Source organism: Microcebus murinus, chromosome X, assembly GCF_040939455.1.
Source record: "Microcebus murinus isolate Inina chromosome X, M.murinus_Inina_mat1.0, whole genome shotgun sequence".
NCBI classification, from domain to species: Eukaryota; Metazoa; Chordata; class Mammalia; order Primates; family Cheirogaleidae; genus Microcebus; species Microcebus murinus.
The window spans coordinates 10,876,758-10,885,200 of NC_134136.1; the positions used below are offsets into that span (position 1 = coordinate 10,876,758).

The 8,443-nt window shown below is 37.9% G+C and overlaps 1 pseudogene; it reads right to left on the reverse strand.

Moving 5' to 3' along the window:
* Positions 1-5,423: 5,423 nt before the first annotated feature.
* On the reverse strand, positions 5,424-8,106 carry LOC105885415 (protein CIP2A pseudogene; annotated as a pseudogene).
* Positions 8,107-8,443: the final 337 nt, after the last annotated feature.

Here is an 8,443-nt window from a genome sequence, read left to right on the forward strand (position 1 = left end):
TAAAATAAGGATAAGATAATTCTAAAAGTTTAAAATAAGAAAGAAGACCCATTAAGGACCAAAGAAAGAAGACATAGTGGTCCCTGTTTTCTTTTGATTTACACATCCCAGGCTTGCAATCAAGAAAGAAGATGTTGGGAAAACCCTATCAGACTTTGGTCTAGCCAAAGAATTTTTGAGGAAGACCCCCAAGGCAATCACTGCAGCATCAAAAATAAACAAATGGGATCTGATCAAATTAAAAAGCTTCTGCACAGCCAAGGAAACTATCATTAGAGCAAATAGACAACCTACAGAATGGGAGAAAATATTTGCTCTCTACACTTCTGATAAAGGTCTAATAACAAGCATCTACCTAGAAATCAAAAGAACTAACAAGAAAAAATCAAACAACTCCATCAAGAAATGGGCAATGAGGCCGGGCGCGGTGGCTCACGCCTGTAATCCTAGCTCTCTGGGAGGCCGAGGCGGGCGGATCGCTCGAGGTCGGGAGTTCGAAACCAGCCTGAGCAAGAGCGAGACCCCGTCTCTACTATAAATAGAAAGAAACTAATTGGCCAACTAATATATATAGAAAAAATTAGCCGGGCATGGTGGTGCATTCCTGTAGTCCCAGCTACTTGGGAGGCTGAGACAGAAGGATCGCTTGAGCCCAGGAGTTTGAGGTTGCTGTGAGCTAGGCTGACGCCACGGCACTCACTCTAGCCTAGGCAACAAAGCAAGACTCTGTCTCAAAAAAAAAAAAAGAAAAGAAAAGAAATGGGCAATGGAAATGAAATGAAACTTCTCCAAAGAAGACCAAATAATGGCCTGCAAACATCTAAAAAATGCTCAACATCTTTAATCATCAGAGAAATGCAAATCAAAACCACAGTGAGATACCACCTAACCCCAGTGAGAATGGCCTGTATCAAGAAATCCCAAAACAACAAATGCTGGGGAGAATGTGGAGAGACAGGAACACTCTTTCACTGATGGTGGGACTGCAAACTAGTACAACCTTTGTGGAAAAGAATTTGGAGATACCTCAGCTAGAAATAAAAATGCCATTCGACCCAGCAATAGCATTGTTAGGCATCTACCCAAAAGAGCATAAGACATTGTATTATAAAGACATCTGCACCCGAATGTTTATGGCAGCACAATTCACTTTGCAAGGACATGGAAACAACCCAAGTGTCTGTCAATTCATGAGTGGATAATCAAAATTTGATATATGCTCACAAGGGAATATTACTCAATTCTAGTAAATGACAGTGAGCTAGCACATTTTATACTATCCTGGATTAAGCTTAAGCCCATTATCCAAAGTGAGGCAACACTAGATCAGGAAAATGAGCTCCACATGTACTCGCCATCAATTTGGTACTGACTGATTAAAATTATGGTTCTCAAATGGTGGTAGTGCTCACCAGGGATTTGGGGCGGGAGACCCACATCTTAGGGATGTGGCGAGCATTGTGGAGTAGAAGGGCATACCGCTAACCCTTCTTAGGGAGAGGCAAAGATACAAAATGTAACCAAAATGTAAAAACAAAACAAAACAAAACAAAAACCTTTTATCGGGTGGTGGGCAGGTGGGAGGGGGGAGGAGGGGATGGGTGTATACATACATAATGAGTGCGATGCGCACCATCTGGAGGATGGGCACAATTCTTTAAGCTCTGAGACGGTGGGCAGGGGGATGGATGGTAAGGGCAATATATGTAACCTTAACAATATTTGTACCCCCATAATATAATGAAATAAAAAGGAAAAAAAATGTCAAAAAAGAAAGACCAATACATAAAGTCTTAATGAAAGTTCCAATAAAAATCTGCTCTCACCAGCCTAAGGAATAAAAAATGGGAAGCTTAGTGTGTGACAGAAAACTTAGAAATAAGCACTCTTCTCCAGCAAAGCAACACTGAGAAAGCTATGGCTTTATCCTTACTGATACCAATAAGGGCTGAATAGATAGCCTAACATTCCAACCTCATCAGCCTTCCCCAACTTCCCATTCCAAGGTGTTATCTAAAAGAGGTGTCATATTCATCTCTTTCTGAGGATGGAAAGTTTTCTTCAACCACAGTGTCAGTAGGGAATACATAGGGAGCCTGGAACCTACCCTGGACTGGTAGTAATGAGGTGGTGTAGTGTTACAGGAAGACTAGTGGGCAGTCAGGACCTTCACCAATATCCAGCAGCAATGAGGCAATTTCCCCATGAATAGTGTTACAGGAAGATTTGTGGGGGCAATAGGGATACTCCTACCCCTTCCAACCAGAGAGGTATCAATGAAAGTCTAATGGAAATCCATATCTCCCACTGTCACCCACTAGCAAGGAGGAATAAACTTCTGGTGTAAAAATGGAGATCAAATGAGGAACTGGAAATTCTTTCTCCATTTGACAATAATGAGAGGGTGACCCCTCTTCCTTCACTGGAGCAGTATCAGAGGAAGCCAGCTAAAACAAAAGGATTAAATCTTCCTAACATAATACAAAATGTTCATGTTTCAACAAAAAATTACTTGTTATACCAAGAGTGAAGAATGTATCAAACTAAATGAAAAAAGTAATCAATAGATATGAACATCAAAATGACACAAAATCAGATATTAGAATGATCAGCCAAGAATGTTAAAACAACCTGAAACATACTTCTATGTGCAATTGCACACATACAAACAAATGAAATAATAGAAAAACTAAGCAACAAAATAGAAAATATCAGCAAATAGAAGCTATCAAGAAAAAAACAAGTGGAAATTTTATACTTTAAATACACATGATGAAAATAAAATGCTCAGTGCATTTTCTACATGCTTCTAGGTAGCATGGAAAAGGCTATAAGTCATTACTCAAATCCACAAAAGAAGACAAAAAAGCTAAACAAAGTGATAGTTAATAACATTTCTTAGATTCACTAGACAACTGATGGCACAGGGTAAACCGCTGCACTCAAAATTTCTAGAGGCAGACAATCAGATGCAGAGGAGAAGCCCACAAGCAGAAACTTCTCCAGGAACCGTCCAGCGAAGGAAACCTAAACTGTAATTGCCATATTACTGGATTCAGTGTAGATTAGTTTGAGAAATAAAAATACATTGGAGGGGAGTACAGTTTTAGGTTGCCTCCCACATGTTTGCAAGTTTTACTTTTAGGAGTCCTACCAGGTTATCACAGTGACTATTGGATAAAAATCTTCTTGTGCTTCAGGCAGGGGGAGGAAGAAAGTGGCCATTTTGAAATATGGGCAGGACATTCTGTTCTTCTTAACAAAGCCTGCCCTCAAAATAAACGATTTTCCCAGAATATGATTAATTTTCATTTTGTGCCTGTGTCAAAGCATCACATGTACCTTATAAAGATATACAACTCTCATGTTTTCACAATAATTTGAAATAAAAAGGTTTTTAATAAAACCTATTTTACCAGAGTCTAACAGACTGAGGTTTTACCAGAGCCTAACAAATTTGGAGAAAGGAAAATACACAACTGTAGCTTGCTCTGGCCTTCATTGTCTCAACTAAGGGGTAGAAGATGAAGGGCTTAAAACCATTCATAATGTCACAGCCCAGAGGCCCAGGCTCACTAAAATACTGACACCAAATCATATTATTTGATATCACTTCCCCTCTTTCACACCTTACCAAAAAATCACTCAAGGTCTACTACCACATTTCTTTTAGCCGAGTAAATCATCCCTGAATTTCAATAAAAAATTACAAATTATATTAAAAGTCAATATGACAAACACACACCCAACATCATACTGAATGGGGAAAATTGAAAGCATTCCCACTTAGAACTGGAACCAGACAAGGTTGCCTTCTATCACCATTTGTATGAAACATAGTGCTGGAAGTCCTAGCCAGAGCAATAAGATAAGAGAAAGAAATCAAGGAGATCCAAATGGGGGAAGAAGAGGAAAAACTATCACTCTTTGCTGACTATATGATCTTATATCTAGAAAACCCCAAAGGTTCGGCCATGAGACTACTGGAATTGATAAACAAATTCAGCAAGGTCTCAGGTTACAAAATCAATATACAGAAATCAGGAGTACTCCTATACACGAACAACAGTCAAACTGAGAACCAAATCAAAGACTCAATACCCTTCACAATAGCAACATAGAAAATAAAATATGTCAGAGTATATTTAACTAAAGAGGTAAAAGGCCTCTACAAGGAGAACTTTGAAACACTGAAGAAGGAAATAGCAGAGGACATAAACAGGTGGAAAACAATAAAATGGTCATAGGTCAGCAAAATCAACATTGTTAAAATGTCTATACTACCAAAAGTGATATGTACATTCGATCGAATCTCTACTAAAATACCAACATCATTTTTCAAATATATAGAAAAAATAATTCTTTGTTTGATATGGAATGAGAGAAGACCCTGTATACAAAAAGCAAACTTAAGCAAAAAGAGCAAATTGGAAGGCATCAATTTACCAGACTTCAAGCTATACAACAAGGCCATAGCAATTAAAACAGCATGACACTAGCACAAGAACAGAGATGTAGACCAATGGAACAGAACTGAGAACCCAGATATAAAACCATCCTCACATAGTCATCTAATCTTTGACAAAGCAAACAAAAACATACATGAGGGAAAAGAATCCTTATTCAATAAATGGTGCTGAGAAAATTGGATAGCCACATGTAGAAGACTGTAATAGGATCCACACCTTTCACCTCTCACAAAAATCAACTCACAATGGAAGACAGACGTAAACGTAAGGCATGAAACCATAAGAATTCTAGAAGAAAATGTTGGAAAACCTCTTATAGACATTGGCCTAGGCAAAGAATTTATGAAGAAGACCCCAAAGACAATCACAGCAACAAAAATAAATAAATAAATAAATAAATGGGACTTGACCAAATTAAAAAGGCTCTGCACTGCCAAGGAAACTATCACCAGAGCAAACAGACAATCAACAGAATGGGAGAAAATATCCACATGTCACACATCTGATAAAGGGCTGATAACTAAAATCTATGTAGAACTCAGGAAAATCAGCAAGGAAAAAATCAAACAGATCTATCAAAAAGTGGACAAAGTACATGAACAGAAAGTTTTCAAAAGAAGATAAGCTAATGGTTAATAAACATATGAAAAATTGCTCAACATCTCTAATCATCAGGGAAATGCATATCAAAACCACAATGAGATATCACCTATCTCCTTTGAGAATAGCCTTTATCAAAAAGTCCCAAAACAGTAAATGTTGGCATGGTTGTGGAGTGATAGTAACACTCATACACTGCTGATCGGACTGCAAACCAGTACAAACTCTGTGGAAAGCAATATGGAGATAGCTCAAAGAGATATAAGTAGAACTACCATTTTGATCCAGCAATCCCATTACTGGGCATGTACCCCAAAAAACAAAAGAGATTTTTTTTTTATGTTTCAGATCAGGTTTCTTTACTAAATTAATACTTAGATAATAATTTTCTATTGTTTTGGAGTCACAAATTACCTCCCCTACTCGCCTCCCTCCAATAGATAAATACATAAAAAATTACATTAGTTTACAAATTCAAAAATGCCATAATGTCTATATACTGAGATTCACAGTTTCTGGACTTATTTTTCCACCACTTAAACTGTGGGTCATTGCTATCATGTGAGAATGTTTGTTCAACTCCTCTTGTTGAAGTTTCACCAAGGACTCTTTCTCCTCCAAACGACCTTCTAATTGTGCCTTTTGAACCTCTAGTGAGGAAGCCTTAATGCTCAACTCTTTTCTTATTTGTTCTGTTATGCTTAATTCTTTTCTAAGGATATCAATAGTTTCTTCCTTATCTTCCCTCTCCTTTTGTAAAACTTTAATCTTTTCTTCTTGTACTTTTGATTTTTGATGCAAATTTGTTAGTTTATATTCTCTGTCTACTAGCTGGTTCTGTACTTCTTTTTTCTGTTCTTCTTTCTCTATTAATTGAGCAACAGTTTTTTCATTTTGTTGCTTGAGTGACTCATTCAACTTTTTCACTGTCTCAATTTGTTTATTCAGAGAATCACATGTGATCTGTAAATCTTTATTCTTCTTTTCAGTAGTTTCATTTCTCTGAAGAAGTTCCACGTAAGACTTTGTCAATATTTCATGTTCTTCAGCCACAGACTCTAACTTTCTATTATGTTGAAAGAGATGTTCAATATCACTCTGGGCTCTCTCTGATTCAGTCTGTTGTGACTTCAGCAAAACACTAAGTTCTTCATTTTTTCTCTCAACTTCTCTCAACATACCAGCAAGTGTCCATGCCTCTGTCTCAGCTTGAGTTCTTTGGCAGCAATACTGAGCAATCAGTCTATCTGCCTGGGCAAGGGCTAGAGCTTTTGCTTCCAAGAGATCTTGTAGCCTGCTTTCTTTGGAAGCTAATGTGGACAGCTTCATCTCATATACATCCATTATGTCAGATATTCTCACATCATTAATCTGGTCCTTTACCACCACTCCTGATTGAAGTTTTTCTATTAATTCCTCAATGTTCAATCCAGGAATGCTATCTTTCAAAAGAGGAGAAGTTAAACATTTTACTGATGTTGGAAAACTGTGATTTAATGATTGCAAAGGAACTCTTCTGGGCATATGTTCTGTTTCCTGTTGTCTATAGGCATTGTTCGCTGCTATACTTTCTCCAAGTACTAAAGCAGGGAAATCTGGCAGTGGAGCAACTTCCAATAATATTCCCAGTCCAGACTGCACTTGTTCTCTATTATCTGATGTTAAAGCAAAAGCCAAAGGGGTAATCAAATGTGGATCCTGAAGGTTTTTGTAGAAGCTTACTTCCATACCAGGAACCAACTGTTTAAGTTTGTTCATCAAATTGAGAGTTTTCAAAACCACATCAGCAGCAAGTTTGCATAATTCGGAATCTGCTACATTTGTTCCAAACCCCAGGTCAATCTTGCCATATGTAAATTGTTGTTCTATCAGAGTGGTACATTTCATAGTAGTCAGAATTTTTGCAATATGCATTTTCAGAGTATCATCTCCACACAGAGTTGACAAAACTTCAATGGACCTGACCATCCTTTCACATTTTTTTCTTATTAAGGCTTCATCTAGATTTTGTCCTGTGAACTGAAGCTAATCAAGGATTGTAGGCAGCAGAAGGGTCACAAAATGGTCAGCTGCTGGACAGTTAGCAGTGTCTATGACATCCTCAAATAATTCCTTGAACAATTCCAATGCTAAAACAGAACAGTTTTCTGATCCGTCCAAAGGTTGGCTTAACCAACAAAGTAGAGCCACAGTAGGTTCTAAACATTTAGAACGGTTTCCCAGAATGTTGCCAGATGGAGAGTGTTCAAACATCATCTGAGTGAGCACATGGCATAGCTGAGTCACTTTGAAGAAGAATCAGGATCCTTCCCATTAAGAAGACCTAGTACTTGACTAAGACATGAAGAAAAGTGTTCATACCTGGTAAGATAATCAGCAATTTTAGGATTCTTAAGGAGGTCCATCAGTAGGTCAACTGAATACTTTCTAGTTAGAGTACCATCACCGTTTATGAGAATATTAAATATTAGTTGAAAAGTCTGATGAATGTTTCGAGCATGGAATAGCTTTTCCCCTACCTCTTCATTTAATGTCAAACTGGATAATATTGAAAGTGCAAACACAACCACAGTTAAACTACTATGGGCCAAGAAGGTTATAAGAGTTCGATAAAAAGATTTCACATTGCTCAATGTCTTTATGTGAGTTTGAACAGAAAGACTGTGCCGACAAAGATTTGCCAATAATCCTAGACAAGGCATTGTTAACTCATCTTCAGAAGATTGAATATGATCTATCAGAAATGTAATTAATTCATCTATATTGGCACCAGAATGGAAAATTTTGACGTTATACGTTAAACTCTGTAGAAGCTGAATGCACTGCAAAAACACTGAATCACTGTGGCAAGTGCTGCTTCGACAAACCACTCCTGCCAGCACACTATTCAGATTGTATGTATTCTGAAGACAATCTCTGGTTTCATTGTCTACAGCTCCAAGTGCCACAAAAGCTGAGCAGCGTTTGCCTCTGATTTAACGGCTTTGTACTGACTGATGGTAATCAGCAAGGACTTCAAGCAGGCGGTGGAGTCCATCAAGACCGTCCGCAGGCCCCCAAATCCCACCACCCAGTCAGTTCGGGTTTCTGACTTTCGCCGAGCTTTTTTTGATTTTCCCAAAAGGGATTTTATAAAAAAGATATCTGCACTTGAATGTTTATAGCAGCACAATTCAGCATCGCAAAGATGTGGAGACAACCCAAGTGCCCATAAATACATGAGTGGATTAATGAAATGTGCTATATGTATACCATGGAGTTCTACTCAGCCACAGAAAAGAGTGGTGATCTAGCACCTCTTGTATTATCCTGGATAGAGCTAGAACCCATACTACTAAGTGAAGTATCCCAAGTATGGAAAAACAAGCACCAAA